This window comes from Mus musculus, chromosome 4 (genome assembly GCF_000001635.26).
Source record: "Mus musculus strain C57BL/6J chromosome 4, GRCm38.p6 C57BL/6J".
Taxonomy (NCBI): Eukaryota; Metazoa; Chordata; class Mammalia; order Rodentia; family Muridae; genus Mus; species Mus musculus.
The window spans coordinates 153,542,337-153,559,425 of record NC_000070.6 but is presented as its reverse complement, the minus strand read 5'-3'; the positions used below and the strand labels follow the sequence as shown (position 1 = coordinate 153,559,425).

The following is a 17,089-nucleotide window of genomic DNA, read 5'->3' as shown; positions in this document are numbered from 1 at the left end:
CCACAGGGGCATTACCAGTCAACAGTGAGACTCAAGGGCTGAGTGACGTTGGATAAAGTACCTCGTACTTGGCTCCATGTCAACGGCAGCATAGAGGTGACTAGGATTCCATCCCAGAGCTGACTCTCTGTCCACTGTGACACCTATGATGATGTGACAGTTCTAGCCCTTCGATGTCCTGCTAAAACACCTTGCTTTGTCTGATCAAGTGCATAACCGCCAAGGGCCCCCGTGGAGGACTAATTTTAGGCATCAGGTAAGATGAATGAGAAACAGGAGTAATTCCTGCGTTCCAGGGGCAGAAGCAGGAGGTTCTCTGTGAGTTTAAGGCCAGCCCGATCTACTTAGAAGTAGTTTCAAGAAAGAACAGGAGTGGAGGGGTGGGGCAGAGAGACGTCTAGAAAAGCATTATTTTCAGGCGAGTCTCTGAAGTTTCCAGAAGAGGTTGGGGTAAGAGGCTGAGTTGAACCAGGTGCAGAAAAACTGCCTTTTGTGTGGGAGAGACCATCCAGGTCAGAGGGCCTGAGAGGACAGGTACAGAAAGCAAGCCAAACTGGCCTGCACCCTGACGCTGAGCCTTCAGGCTCTCTGGCCCTAGGACTGCAGGGCTCGTCTCCTTTTTTGCATTCTACCGCTTCCAGCTTCAGTCTGTGAGTTGCAACATTGTTTCTCCTGACCCGAAAGCCCTCAGACAACGTTTCCAACCCTCAAAGGTCTGCAGCCTGCAAAAGACCCAAGGGAGACCTTCAGCTGCTGCCATGCAGTCACTGCGTTGGTAAACTTCCTCTTCTCTGCCTACATCGGTTCTATTGGCTCTGTCTCAGAAGAGTCCTACAGACCCAGTAATCACAGCTGTCCTGCGAGGTTGCCAGTTCGTTAGTGTCCTGTGGAAGGCAAGAGGGGCTGGAATAGGTCAGGATGGTTTCTAGGCTCACGTTAACCTTAGGAAGGGAACAGAATCCAGTCCTGCAGGCCACCCTACAAACACACTCGAAACCTCTTCCCTCATCTGCTGCTTAGTCTGTGCCAAACCCGGCTGGGATGCAGGAGGCATCCAGACGGGGAAAGGAAAGTGAGTGTGCGAAGGATTTTAGAAGCTTCAAGAAAACCAGCAGGTGTCCAAACTCATAACTGCAAAATCAAAGCGGCAGCTTCCAGCGCCAACACTCCAGTTGTCACAATCACTCGAGATACTGGGGATGAAACTCATAGTGTCGCTGCAAATCGTATTTGTTCTGTCGTTATCCAGAGTGGTGTCATCTGTGAACAGAAGCTCCTTAGCAGAGGGGGAGCAGGACTGGGCAGGCAGGCTCCTTCCCGCTGTCTTTATCATGACTGAAGAAGTAAGACCGACATCAGAGTAGCACATGCAACCGACACCGAAGATGCTACAGAGTGCGTGGGAGGGGTGGTCCTGTGTGAGCCTCGCCTAGCAACTGCAAAAAGCCTTCCTTCCCAGCACCAGCAACCATTGCAGTTGGAGACAGATCATGCCACTCAAAGGACATTCAAGCAGATGCATGGTGTGAGAAGGCTGCTTTGCTCCTGGCATGAGCTCTATCTGCTAGCAGAAGAATAACATTCCTGAAATTGGACAAAATCTTCAGATCAACTTCTGGTATGTCTAGACATTAACTGAGGTGTGGGAGCCATGGCTCCTCTGAGCCCCATTTTTCTTTTCTGTGAAAGATGCTGAGGGCTACTGATCTTGCAAAGTTGTAGGAAGGACTGGGTGGGGACCTCTCTAGACAAGCCAGCATCCTTATCCCAAACACAAATGACCAAGATAAGGAATCGGGTGGTACGAACCATGCTCTGCGATGTGCCAAGGTTTATTCCCACTTAGCGTGGGTGAGGGGAGAGCAGTAATCCCCAGAGAGCTCTGGTTTTTAATCTTTTGTTTGCCAGGTAAAGCTTTGGTTGCACTGTATGCTAGCTGCCTGCAGATCAGCTGATGTTGGCCCATTGGCAACATTGGCAACAGGCTGCCAGTTCGCGGTAGGGAAGCATCATGGGAGAAAGTGTAATGTTGTGTGCTGTTTGCTGAAGCCCATCCCCACTAGCCAGATACTTCATGAGAGTGAAGGTTTGTGTTGAGTCTGGGAGTCTGCGGTCAGGCACCAGAAGGTCCAGTCCTCTGCTAGGAGTTTTCTCTCTGTTCTTTTACTTCACAGCTCTAAGGACAAAGCAGAGACTCTCCTTGCTGTGACAAAGGGGACATGGGGGAACAACCTGTTCCGTGAGATCTCATTATTGCAGCAATGACCCACCCATGAGCTTGCCCTTCTTTGCAGCAATGACCCACCCATGAGCTTGTTGTCTGAACACCTGCTGTAGCCCTCACCTCCCAGCACTGAGCCCTTGGATTCACACCACAGCACTATGTGTAAGAAAGAGGATTTGGCTAAATCCAGAAAACTCCAATATACATACCTGGAGACCAGATAAAGCCAGCCACAGCCCAGCCTTCATCTCTGGAGGTAGATAAACAACCCGGTGCCACCTTCAGCAGGGGTTCTGCAGTTGGAAAAGGGGGAAGGAGACCTTTCAATAGCTCCAGAGCAGTATCCACAGCAATGGTGTAAACCACCAGATGGTGTGTAGAGACAGAAATTATTGTGACACAGTATATGATACACATATTTGTGTATGTAGATGGATGGACAGACAGACAGACAGACACACTCATACTTTTTAATAAAACTAAAAGTTTTCATATTTTCCTTAATAGTGCTTTGAGTGGTGATACTATCTCTGAGAGATTTTCTTGCATAACACGGGTGGCCTGTTGATGTCCTACTGTGTGAAAGGAGTTTCACAGTAGGAGGGCTAAGTATCTATGGGGCTCAATAAATATTGCATGGTTCTTGCCTTTAGTAAAATATATCCGCGTAAACTGTTATGTTGTCTCACTAACAATCCCTTAAGTAGGGGCCAGTGAGAGCGAGAAGGTTTAGCAGGTGAAGTCTTCTGCTGCCAAGCCAGGGACCTGATTCTTACCCTTGAACCCACGTAGTGGAAGGAGAGAACTAGCTCCTGCAAGGTGTCCTCTGTTCTACACACACACACATACACACACACACTCACACACTTGCACACGCACACACTCACACACACTCGCACACTCACTCACACTCGCACACTCACTCACACTCGCACACACACTCACACACTCATACACACACACACTCACACCCACACACACTCTCACACATGCACACGCACACACTCACACACTTATACACTCACACTCGCACACTCACTCACACACACTCATACACACTCACACACCCACACACTCACACTCACTCACACACACACTCACTCACTCACATGCATACTCAATGTGAATAATAACATCCTTGAATACCCAGTGTCCACTACAGAAAAGAGAAAGACGTAGCAGCAGTGGACACTCTCAGCACACAGTGAGCACTCCTGGCCAACAATGGGCGCTTCCAGCCCACAGACTGCAATCCTTGTCTATCACAGGCAGGAGTCTAGTCTTTGTCTATCCCAGGCCCCTGAGCTTCTGCCAACTACAGCCTTGAGGTAGGGTCAAACAGCCTTTCTCCCAGTCCTTGTACAGGAGAAGAGGCAAGGACTCCTCCAGTGACCAGAGTCAGAGTAATGCTAATAACAGCTTGTAGTGTAACCAGACAAAGCCCCAGAGACAGCTGGGAGAGCTCACTCAGGTCAGACCTGAGCCTGGCCATCCACACTAGCAGCCGAAATCAACTGGAGGAAGAGAGATGTTTACAGTCCCAGGTTTATGGTATCTCAAAGGAGAAAGGGAAATGAAAGTGTGGGTGGGTGGGTGGGGGGTAGAGGAGAGGGAGACAAAGAAAGAGAAAGCGGTTGGGGAAAGGAGAGACAGGCAGAAAGACCAAGAGAAAAGAAAAAACAGATTGAGAGGAAAGGGGGAGAGAGTAGGGAAACAGAGAGCTGGGTGGGGGTCAGAGACACAGACAGAGAAACAGACGAGAGGGACAGAGAGACAGAGAACAGAACAGAGACAGAACACACATATACAAAGATAGACGGATGGATGGATGGATGGATGGATGGATGAATGGAAAGATAGATATATACGCAGATACACAGATACATGTATGTATACTAGAAGTCACACACCCCTGGGAAAGAGGGAGCCAAGTAGATACTTGAAAAGGAAACTGACAGCATTTACTTTCTGGGAAGGATCTTTCTGTGCAGCCCTGGGTGGCCTGGAGACTCTTTGGCTTCAGCATACTCAGGGCTACTTGGCAGTTCTTTTTCATCTTTCCAAATCTCCCCAAACTTTATCTTATTCATTTAACATTGCAGGTTTGTTTTCCCTTTGAGATTCTGCCACAGCCCATGTATGACGTCAGAGCACAGCCAGCAGGCTTTCGTCTCTCTCCTTCCACCTTTATGTGGGTTCCAGAGATCAAACTCAGATCCTCCGGCTGGTGCCGCAGTCACCTGCACCCTCTGAGCATCCCCAGAAACCCAAACCACCAGCTTGCTCGGGAGAACTGAAGTTTCTTTTCATGCAATTATCCCAGCCTGGAGACAGAGAGGGGAGACAACAGGACAGCTACATCTCTCAGGCTCTGGAGGATAATGGGTTCTGACCTCTGATACCTCCAGGAGAGCGAAGCAGGGGTCACTCTGAGGGAAGCCCGAGCTCACCCTGAAGATGCTTCCTGCATGTGCTGGATTCTGTACTGCACACAAAGACAATCAGGGGCAGTGGGACGCCCGAGCAGTAACATTCAAGAGTCAACCCCAAACCAGCCAATGAGATCAGCTTCTTAGATTTAGTTAGTGTTTTACAAGGCAGCCGGTGAGATCCAAATTCTGTAGAACTCCAGAATGACTGGGGGAGGGGGAGGGGAAGGGTGAGCAGAGGGAAAGAGAGGAGGTGGGGAGAGAAGAGACAGACAGACAGACAGACAAAGAGATACAGAGAGAGGAGGCAGCATGAGAGAACACAGAGAGAGAGACAGAGACAGAGACAGACAGACAGACAGACTCAGAGAGAGAGAGGGAGAGAGGGAGAGAGGGAGGGGAGGAGAGAGAGAGAGAGAAAGAGAGAGGGGGAGAGAGAGAAAGAGAGAGAGAGAGAGAGAGAGAGAGAGAGAGAGAGAGAGAGATATTGAGGATACATTGACCAACTGAAGCATTCAGATCCCTCTTGGATTTTGATTTAAATAAACTGTAAAACAAAACACAACAATAAAGAAAGTATAGAAGGAAGATAATTTGCAAGAGAGTGTTGAAGGTATTGTGGAATCAGCAGGGACTTACACGAGGAGTGTCGTGGTGTGCTGTGTGAAAGCAGATGTCCCTGCTTTGGGGATGGGCGCCTGAACAAGGCTGGCACTGGCTCCTTGGTGACCTGTGGAGGGGGGAGCGATCTGCTGGCTGATTAGAACACAGGCTCATTTTTCTCTTTATTCTGGCTTTGCGCATGGACCCGGAGTCTCCCATAGTGAAGGGATTTGAGGAGCTTAAGTCCCTTATCTACCAATCTACTGCTGATTAGGTTCTCCCAAGCCCCATTTGATGCAAGAGGCATATCCTGCAGTCTCTGAACCTAAGATAAACACATGGGACCTCCCTCTCCGTGATGCAGAATCTGGGCGAGCAATCCTTAATGTGCTCAGGCAGTAAGTGTGCCTGACCTGCCGACCCCACGTGGGTACCAGTGATGGAGAAAGTTGTCCTCGAGACTTAAACCTAAAATCCTGGAACTGAAAAAGAAAAGGCAGTGGTTCGTGACCCCTCATGGTGGCACACACAGGAGCCCAGGGATATGGCAGGCTTAGTGGAGACCGTAAGGAGGTCGATGATCCCAGGATGACCAGTAGTGGCTCCGTGCTGGGCAGTCACCCGCTGCTGTTCAGGGGGCTTGCTTCTAGTGAGGCAGACAAGGGAGAGTGTGCATCATACATGTATAAACAGGATGCTTTCAAGGTGAGGGAGATGGGGTTATCAGTAAACTGATCTCTTGAGAGCATGAGTTGAGTATCCAGAACCCACAGAAAAAGGCAGGGAGTAGCGGCAAGCACCTGTGGTCCTAGCTGCCCACCCAGCTTGTCTGGCTTAATAGCAGAGTTCCAGGCCAGTGAAAGATCTCACCTCACAAACCAAGGTAGGTAGCAAAAGAGGAATGATGGCCAAGGCATACATGTGGACTCGTGAATATACATTTTACTTTTTACAACATACATAAACACACAAACCCAACCAACACCACCAAGATGCTCTCGGTTAGTGATGTCTGGATCCAGCTCTCTGCTCTCAGCTAGTGATGCCTGGGTCCAATAGCAGGATTCTCTCAGCTAGTGATGCCTGGGTCCAACAGCAGGAAACACAGCAGCAGAGGTGACCGTGGTCATAGTCTGAGGTGTAGAGAGGCTTGACCTGTGCAGACACAAGAAGAGGCCAGGGGCCAGTGAGATGGCCCAGAGGGTAAAGGTGCTTGCTGCAAAACCCAGGGCATGAGTTCTATCCCCGGAACCCACACGAGAGACTCTTTTTTTCTGGAAGTTGTCTAAACAAACAATCAAGAAAAGGTCCTGCAAAGCCACAGGGCTGGTCACTCTCTTACTTTTGCTTCTTTAAGGTTCAAATGTGACACCACCAGCTCAGCAGGGTGATGCCCTTGAAAGGCTTGCCTCACCCCCAAGCCCTGCTCTCTCCCCTCCATAGGACACTCACCACAGACAGGGAAACACCAGAGATTGCCTCCTGCCCCCGCCCCCACCAGGAAAGGATTAGCTTTAGGGCTCAGGACGAGGGCCACTTGGAACACTATGCCCTCTTTGTCTGAGGAATAATGAATAGTACTTAGGGACATATAACACGAATTTCTCAGGCACACGGACAGCCAAAAGAAGAGAGAAAAAGTGCCAATTTCACATGTCAGCAAGGAAGGGAAAGTGTAATTTATATTTTTGTAAATGGACATTGAAAAAAGATTTTTAAAGGTTAAAAAAATACATCTATGTGAGGATGATAGAAATTGTATGGAGAAAATTAAAGATGTACTTTAAAATACTGAAGAGAGACAGTTGAGTGGGTGTGTGGAAGAGAGAATCCAGTCAACTGGGCACTAGAAAGTCCCAGGTGCTGAGTGGCTGTGTCAGGTCTGCAGAAGCAAGAGCGGTTACAACAGGAAGGCATATACTGTAGACCAGAGGTACCACAAGCAACTCGTGGACAATTGGTCTCATATGTAAATGAGGTCAACTCAGGCCCCGCCTCTTGCCCTATCCAACTCCAGTTCTGTGAGCATCTAACTGGGAAAGGCAAAATGCTCTAACATTGGGAAACTGCTGAAACCATTTCCAAGATTTCAGAACAGAATCTCTCTCTCTCTCTCTCTCTCTCTCTCTCAAATTTGTCTTTGGTGAAACCATTGAGTTTATTGGGCTTTCTTACAGAGCATGCATAAGGGGTTGCATGGGGGTATGAGTGACCCCCAAACCCATACATCACTATGAAGTCCCACCTCAACGTGGTTGACAATTTCGTAGAAACTCATGGCGCTCTTCAGATAAGCTTGCTTGCATCTGGGAGTATGGCAATGGCTGGAATACCAGGTGCTGGTCTCAGGATGCCTAGAGTGAAGATATATTTCTTAATGAGGAAAGGAAGCAAACACCACAGGAAAAAAAATAATTGATAAATTTTACTATGCTGAGTTAAGACAAAACCTTCCCAAATTAGGATGTGCTGTTTCAGAACTGCAAATATAGCCACACAAGGTGGAGAGAGTGAGGGAGGGAGGGAGGGAGGGAGGGAGGGAGAGAGAGAGAGAGAGAGAGAGAGAGAGAAGACTACAAAAAGGGAATAGTTGGCTCCCCTTGCAGATGGCACGGCCTTGTAGACAGATTTCTAAGCAATGCACAGCAAACATGCAAGCTCAGAAGCCAGCTTGGCGGTGTTGTGTAACAGATCAACACACATGAACCAAGTGATCCAACACCAGCAGCAGGGAAACAACTTAGAAGGAAGCCAACACCCAACGCATGTACCAAAGCACAAGAGAAACGTCACCGAGAAGTGGCATTTTAAAAAAGCCCAAGTCTTGTGTACTGGAAGCTCCAAACAGCACCACACCACCGGAAGAAAAATGAGCACGGGAAGACATCCCAAGCCCACGGAACGGGCGACTTTCTGCAGCTGAGATGGAAAATTCCTGTAACAACCCTGCAGATTCAATAAAGTCCTTGATAAAATACTTGTGGCTTCATTCTGACTGATAAAGTGACATTAAAGTGCGGATGGAAATGTAAAGGGGAGAGGAGACCAGAGTGGGCAAGTTTCAAACTGTAAAGGCACAGCATTGGTTATGGCTATGAGGTAATGGCATCAAGATGGTCACATGGACCAGTCGAGGTAGCACTGGGAATCCAGACAAATAGAATTTTACAAGGGTCCCAACACAGTAGAGTCAGGGATCTCTCTCTCTCTCTCTCTCTCTGTCTGTCTCTGTCTCTGTCTCCTCTCTCTTCTCCCACCCCTCTCTGTGTATGTGTGTGCACGTACACACAAGCCAGTGGAAGCCAGCAGAGTGTCAGATCCCCTGGAACTAACTTTACAGAGTGTTGTGAGTCACCACACGGGTGCTGGAAATGGAACCTGGTTCTCTACAAAAGCAGCAGGGTAGCCTTAACCATGGAGTCCTCTCTCCAGCCCCACCCCCGTCTGTTTAGCTAATGGTAGTGACCTAAAAGGACATATACTAAAGAGTAAACTCAGATGCATACTTCATACCGTATACCAGAAAGGACCCTAGGTAGCTTATATGTCTAAGTGTGAAAGCTAAGTCTATGGCACATCTTGAAGATCCCCGCATAAAACTCATCCAGGCAATGGCTTCGTAGGTTGAATTCTAAGCAGCATTTAAGTCTACATAAATAAGTTGAATTTCCTCAAAATTACAGAATGTGTGGCCTTCAAAGGATGAGAAGGTGGATGGTGTGTCTATGCCTAGATAGGCCAGGCTGGCTGCAGAAACAGTAATCCTCCTGTCCCAGTCCTAGGATTGAAGACATGAGCCACCACACCCAGAGGGGAAACACTTTTTCAATTCACATATCTAGCAAAGCACAAACATGATTTATAAATGTATATATTTAAAGCTACATAGTTTAAAAGACTCATGCTGGGGTTGGAGAGTTAGCTCAGTGGTCCAGAGTGGCTACTCTTGTTGAAAAGGAGGGTTTGGTTCCCAGCACCCACATGGTGGTTTATAACTGTCTGTAACTCCAGTTTTAGGGGGTCTGACACCTTCCTCTGCCCTCTGTGGTGCACACACTTGATGTGCAAACACACTGTCTTAATTAGGGTCTTACTGCTGTGAACAGATACCATGACCAAGGCAAGTCTTATAAAGGACAACATTTAATTGGGACTGGCTCACAGGTTAGAGGTTCAGTGCGTTATCATCAAGGTGGGAACAGACAGCTTCCAGGCAGGCATGGTACAGGAGGATCTGAGAGTTCTACATCTTCATCTGAAGCTTTCTAGGAGAAGACTGACTTCCAGGCAGCTAGGATGAAGGTCTTAAAGCCAACACCCACAGGGCCACACCTACTCCAACAAGGCCACACCTCCTAATAGTGCCACTTCCTGGGCCGAGCATATCAAGCCACCACGTGCATATACAGGCAAACACTCATAAACTAAAAAAACAAACAATTCTTTTTTTTTTTTAAATGACATGTGAGGGTCCAGGGACACAGCTGAGCAGTAGTGTACCGGTCTAGCAAGCTGGAGACTTTGGGTCCAATCCTTGGCACCATTAAACAAACCAAAGCAAGGCAAACAATGACCCAAATAACAGTGGGCAAAGAATTTAAATTGCCTCTCATCACAGGAGGTCTGCTGATGGCCCACAGGCCTGTGGAAAGATGCTTGATAACACTGATCTTTAGGAAAACAAGAGTCCACTTCCCATCGGCTGATATGGCTACCAACAAATGGAACCGAATATAAATAAACACAGACACTGGCAAAGCCCTGGGGGTGCAGGTCACTGGCCCAACCCGGTGGTTCGAGCTGTGATATGGCACAGCCAGCCATTTTGTGAGGCAGTTTGGAACTTAAAAATGTAACCGTCACATGATCCTATTTATCACATGTAGCAAATGACAGTGACATCTTCAAAGAGGTCCCCATCCCAACCCCCAGATTCAAATTCGAATTCAAACCTTCCATAGCACAAAGGAGTCTTCACAGGGGCCATGGTGGCTAAGCCTGAAGTTCCAAGGTGGGCAACTACTTTGGATTACCCGGGTATGTGCAGTATAATCACAGCATCTCTGTTACAGGGAGAAGTGACAGAGAGAGGGAGTCACGCCTGGATAAGTGTTGTGGAAAGATCCTTGTGCCAGAGAGCTGCTGGACAAGGCCAAGAGTTGGTTCTGCCCCAAGGAGGGACACAGCCCTGCACACACCCGTGTTTTTATCCAGTGCAGCTGGGCTGGGCTCTGACTGCCAGAGCCATTGGCTCGTCCATGTGCCTCGATTTGAGGCAGTTTGTTACAACAGCCAAAAGAAACAAATATGCTCACCATGTCCATTCCTGGAGACCAGCCTGTTCACTGGAATATGCACACACAAACACACATGAACCCTTATCCTAAGTCTTGGTTGCTGAGAAGTAGACTTAACTCAAATACCCATATACTGGCACAGGATTAACCAGTGTGTGACAGACCTATACAATCGAATATTGCATGGCAAGAAAAAGAATGGACTATTAACGCAAATTACAGCAAAGGGGGATCTTAAAGGCAGCAGGTCAGAGACCACAGAGAGAAGGGTCCATTTATCTGACATGCCCGCAGTCTGTGCATCCCAGAGACAGGAATCAGAATGGCTGTGGTTTCTGGGATCTGGAGAAGGGCAATGGGTGTTATTCAAGGGAATACAATTTAATAGTAGGATATTGAAAGCTTTCTGAAGTCTTGCTAGCCAACTTGCTTAGGAGGAGATTCCCCTCCCCCCATCTTTCAAGGCTGGAACGACAGGCAACCTGGATGCCCACTGGGCATCTGACTTGGTCTCTGGGAATCCAAACTCCTGTCTTTACACTTCCCCAGCACAAACTTTAATCACTAAGCCCTCTCTCTCCAGGCCCAGGACAGCCACGGTTTTGAAGACAATCGGATCTCACAGACTTGTCTGCAAATGTTTCGAGGGGACTTGTTTATGCCGCAGCAATATGAGGGTCCTCAAGGCCAACTTCCCTGCTCCGTGGTGTCTCAGCCACAGGAGCCCACGAATCCCATTTTTAGCTTACACTATTTTGAGTTGGTTTCTACCACTGTTATGTAAAAGCACTCAGCGCGTAGCTTTTTCTGGCCCACCATCAAAGCCCGGAAACATTTGTGGAATTGAATTGCCCTGGCTGTTTCCAGGGAGACTGAAAATGGAGGCCCCAGAAGCTTGTTTGTCAAGCCATTTTCTGGACACCCTGGGTCACGTAATGCTATGCTGCGAGTGTCGCGCCTGATCAGTCTCTGAGACTACTGGCCGATTTGGATTCTCAGACATGGATTCTAGAATGACTGCTGGTGCCACGAATCCCCAAATGTGAGTGATCTGTGTGCTCTGGGGAGAGCCACTTCCATTTTGGAGAGAGATGCTCCTGCCCTGGAAAGTGATCCTCTCACCCCGTGCCTCCCTCCTGCTGCAGGGGTTCTGCGTGGGTCTCCTCAAAATTAACTCATGACATGTTGCTGGATACATTTTTAACATGTGCCTGAAGCTGATACCTCAACTTAAGGTTATCTAGTTGTGGGTTAGAGGATACTTTGGGGGCTCAGGGGGGGATAGGACAGAAGGCACCTGGTGTGTAAGGTCCTGGAGAGGAGTAGGGAGAGAACAGGGACTGTGGGAGATAAATCAGGACACATAGGTGTGCTCCAGTTACACATGTAGTTCTCCATGGATACCTGCTGAGGCATGGGTACCACCCTTATCCAAGGTGAGTAGTCACGGGCAATCTACCCAAGCTTGAGACCTCTCATCTGGAGTCCTTCTCTGTCCATCCATTGTGAATCTGTCCTGTCAGATTCTCCCAACACCAGTGAAGCCGCCGCCGTGCCCTGATTGCCAAGGTCAATGGCAGCCAGAGCCTGATTCTTCCTGTTCTCTGTCCTGCTGCCCCTCCCCAACCCCGCCTGCTGACTGATGACCACACCCCTTCCCAGGGCTTGCAGTCTGAGGTATCTAGTCACAGCTCCCAGTTTGCAGCAACCATAAAAACACAGCTGTCCAGAAACACATTCCCAGCAATGGAGGAAGCCATGCATCCTCTAGAGAGAAGAGAATGACGATGTGGCCCTCTGGACACACGCAGGCAGCGTTACCAGCCTGAGATTCTGAGGCCTTTCGGAAAGCCAGAGATTTCAGGCTCCACTGTGAGGTGAGATGTACCCTCTGCCTGCAGATGTGTCCCACTAGTAAAGTGTCTTGTATATGTGACAATGAAAAAATGTTACCTCTTGCTGTCCACCACACAGGAAAGGGGACCTGCAATCCCCTGGGTGTGCTGGGGTGTGGGGCTTAACATGCCCCCTTATGTCTTACACACAGGGGACCAGGCAAGAGAAGTGTGCTAGACTTCTTGCTTAAAGGCAGCGTGGCACAGGGGAAGAGCCCAGAGCAAAGTCGGGGTGTGAAAGATTGGGTGTAGGTGACGGTGGCTTATAGCTGGTCCTCACTCTGTCATCTGCTAACCCTCCCTGGGGAGGTTTCCAAGGAGGCGGTGGGATAGTTATTATTAAACATTCCGAGAAATCATATGAATGTCATAAAAGTCATCTGGGTGACACTTCATTATATTAAAGCCAATAATCAGAGGGTCCCCGTCGTGTTGCCTCCAAACATTCGGCATGCAAAACCGTCTTTTATCTGTGCATTCATAAGTGCCTTATGGGTAATGGCTGTTATAAAAATGATGAATTGCTTAGGTAGGATTTCAAAAAAAAATTAAAGGAATCGTTTTAGATGTACGTTCCTTGAGGGACATCACAGCAGCAAACATGGTCTCTTCTTTAACTTTACCAGTTGGCTTTTTTTTTAAAAAATGGTTTTGTTTTGTTTCCGAAGGAAAACGTTTGCAGGCGCCACCACGTCTCTAGATTTTCAGAAAATTAATTCCGTAGATGATGTGGAAACGATAGCCTATAAAGTTAATGAGATATTACCGAAGGCTGGATGAACAATTAGTGGTATTAGCTTCAAAGATAAAGCGAGACCCAGTGCCACCTAACAGAACTTCACTAATTAAATTGAAAATTACAGCATGACCACGTGAAGACAAAGGCAAGAGGGGTGCGGTGAGAATTATGAAGATCATATTGCAACAGAAGCATTGGTATTAAAAACGAGAGGGGGTGGAGGTATACGGAGGCACCCGCTCCCCTCCCTTGGGCATCTCCGAGCTGGTTTCTTTCATGTCTTTCCCCACCATCCTTAGTACCCACCCCCTCAGTGTTAGTTTCTGGTCATGTACGGCAAATCCTAAGTTTGCAACTTCTGTTTGTCCATCCACCATAAAGTGTCTGGGCCAAGCCTGAAAGGAGTCCTTTCTGACCCCACGGATGGGCCGCCAACTCTCCGAAGCATGAAATTGGCATTCAGAGATAGAGAGCTTCCTGGGGAGAGACAGCAGCATTTCAAGTCTCCGCCCCCTGAGTTTAGAGCCTAGAGCTCCTGTCTCCTGGAGCAGGGATGGATGGAGATACAGTTGCCTCTGGCTTCCACTTTGTGAAAGTAAATGTTTCACGAAGTAGCGTTTTGCTTTGTCCTGCTTCCCTAAGTGCTTAGAGAACACGGAGCAGACTGAGACGGAAATCCAGACAGAAAGGATACCAGAGGCAGACAGACATTCCTCACTAGGGGAGGCTTGGAGTAGGGTGTGGCTGTTTGCTGTGAGTTCTTGGGCCCTAGGTGAGAAAGGAGACCCTGTGCCTGCTGATGGTGCTTTCTCCTCAGCATGAAAGGCATCTTCTACCCTGAGACACAGTCCCTCCTTTCTCAAAGGCTGTCCTCATGCTTCTGTGGGGGAGTACAGGGCACCACAGGCTTCCTCTGAAGCCGGAGCCCCAAGTTTGCTTGTGTCACAGAATGTCATGCATGTTCTAATGTGTCAGCTTTCTCTCAAATATATGACCAGTTCTCTAGATCAGACCATATTCAACTATTCTTGCAGCCCCATTCATGAAGAAGCCTGGCTGAGGGCATGGAGTCTTTTTGTTTCTCCCCAAGGCTGTCACCATCAGTGAAAACAGGTCCTGCTTCTCTCTGTCTTTAGAGATATACCAGTGATTGGCAGTTGGCTTGAGAAGCAGTATAAAACATGAAGTGTTGCCATGGCTGGCACCTTTAATAGCACTACAGGATAGGGGTGTGGGTCTTATGTCCCAGCATGCAGCTCCAGCCCCTGGCTGCATTCCCATGGAATATAAGGATTGTTCCAGACAAAGTTAGAGAGCTTGCTGCTCAGCCCTGATGCATACAATGGACAACTGTCCCAGGCCAGCAGCTGGAGACCTCAGCTCTTAGTAGTGACAAGAAGATACTCCTGCACTACCTATCAGTGCCAGAGGCAGCCAGGCACCCCTCTGTGAAGGGCCCCCTTCCCCATCATGCTCTTCTAGGAAGAACCTACACCTTACATTAGCTGAATCTCCCCTTGAGTTGCCCCTGTGGAGCCAGGGCTGAGTTTTCCAAATGAAACCTACCCCTTCCCAGGTACTCAGCACACCAGCACGGTGACCAGTTTCTGTTAGTGACTTTTCTATCAACGTAGAGCTGGGCTCAGAACACACCCATCGGGTGAGAGCCGGTTGTTAAATAAACGTTATCACTTTGGGTGAAAATAGCCATCGAAACAACACATTTGCAGGGGCTAGACTAGAAAACCCCAGAGCAACTTCTCACGCCCGAGAACAGAGCTGTGTGGATGCCCGAGAACAGAGCTGTGTGGAGAGACTCCGGTGTACACACTGTAATCCTTCCAACGATTAAATTACCTTAAACTGACTCATTATTTTAGAGTTACATGTTAATAATTTAACTGGCAAACGTTTCATAAGTTAATTCTGAAAAGACTCAAGCAGAGGCAAATTTAATTAATTCCATATTTACATGGGCTTTGGCACTTCGAACGTCAAACGATTCTCCTGGAAAGGCAAGCAGTGTAGAGACGTGTTCAGCAAACAATGAAATGGCAGCCTCTTTCCGGCATTGTTCTGCGAGGGAACTTTTGTAACAGGCGTGACTCCCAGGGCAGGAGAGTCCACACACTGCCCTGTGATGTAATCCCACTCAGGCAGAGATGGGCCGGTCAGTGTTGCTCCTCATTAACCCATTTAAAGATTGGCAGGTGTGTGGCTGGGGAGACGGCTCCCACTCAAAGACCTGACGTCAGATCCTCTGAAACCACAGGAAACCAGATGTGGTAGTACACATCTGTAATCTCGGCACTCCCGTGGAGACACAGAAGCCAGAGACAGGAGACTCCCCAGAAGCTTAGCCACAGACAAGACACGAGAACAAGCTAGAAACCACAGACTGACACTTAAGCTTGTCCTCTGACCTCCACATACACCCCCATGGCGTCTGTACTCCCAGATTCACACCCATAAACAAGCACACACATACACACACACACTCACACACAGACACACACACACACACACACACACACACTACACACACTCACACACACACACACACTCACACACACACTACACACACTCACACACACACACACTCACACACACACACACATACACACTCACACACAGACACACACACTACACACACTCACACACACACTCACACACACACACACACACTCACACACAGACACAGACACACAGACACACACACACAGACACACACACACACACACACACACACACTCACTCACTCCTCTCCCTAACTCCTCCCTAACCCACCTCCCTACTCCCCTGTAACTTCATGTCCTCTTTTTTGTTGTTGTTGTTGTTACAGCCCAGAGTCTAGTTTCTGCTGACCACACACTTACCACACACTTGTGAGGGTGGTGCCATCCACTGAAGCAAGGTTGACCTACAAGGGGGGGGGCACACCCCAAAGGAAAGCTAACTGTCCCTCCCTAGCTCCTCAGCTAGGGGTGGGGTCTTGTGATCGCTTCCTCTTCCACACTGGAATGTGCAATGAACCCCTCACACCTGTCACTCTTGTGTGAGTGTTGGGACTGAACCCAGGTCCTTAAGCTTACACGGAAGGTGACCGAGCACAACTAGCTACTCTATGGAGTGGTTGCTGGACCCTGGACCAAGAACAAGCACAACTTGAATTGTCATTTCACAACGGACTGCTATTTTTCAGTAGCTGCTGCTTTCAGCACGGGGTCTGTGGCTAGCTCTGGGGTGTCAGAGTCTGTCTGTGAGCAGAGGGTCCCTTTCATAGAGCGCTGTCCCGGGTGATGAGTCTCAGAAGGAACTTGTTACCATTTCCCATCTCCTGTCTGTCTTCTCTGATTCGTGAGAGGAAACACTAGACCACCCCCGCTTCCATCCTGTGTGGTCCACTACGCCCATCTGTCCCTTGACCTCATATCTTGTCTTCCTTTGTTTTTTAGAAAGATATATGTTGGCTGCTAATTAACCCAGCTAACCCTGCAGCTGTGAGTAGTTTCGCTTTGGTGGAAGCTGGGGCTGAGGTTTATGATCTGTCCGTGCACCCCGGCGTGCTCCCCGGCGTGCTCCCCGGCATGTCCTTACAGAAGGCATTGCCTACGGAGGACAGAGCGGAGGAGAGGCATTGTACACCCTGAGACAGGATTGGGCACTTTGAAGCAACTTTTATTAAGGCAATGGGAAGATGTGGGTGAAGGTGGGGCCGGAGCCTCTGATAATTACAGGCACTATTCTGGGATTAATTAATATCCAAGCAGGGCCAGAGCTCTGGAAGAGAGAAGAGAGAGATGAGCTAGACTCTCGGACATACACCCTATAGGATGACACTCTACCTTAGTCTAATCCCTCGTGGCCTTTCCCTCTGTGACCTCTAGGAAACAATCTCTTTC

The 17,089-nt window shown here is 48.6% G+C and overlaps 2 long non-coding RNA genes across 2 annotated transcripts in view; both read left to right on the top strand.

Moving 5' to 3' along the window:
• The first annotated feature begins 1,175 nt into the window (after positions 1–1,175).
• Positions 1,176–4,893, top strand: Gm31118. Its single transcript, XR_391001.2, has 3 exons — positions 1,176–1,618; positions 2,175–2,480; positions 4,327–4,893. It is a non-coding gene; the product is annotated as a predicted gene, 31118 (long non-coding RNA).
• A 6,498-nt stretch (positions 4,894–11,391) lies between these two features.
• Positions 11,392–17,089, top strand: part of Gm42359 — a 29,116-nt gene continuing 23,418 nt past the window's right edge. The window contains exon 1 of the long non-coding RNA XR_881606.1: positions 11,392–11,595. This is a non-coding gene — a long non-coding RNA (predicted gene, 42359). The remainder of the gene's footprint in view (positions 11,596–17,089) is intronic.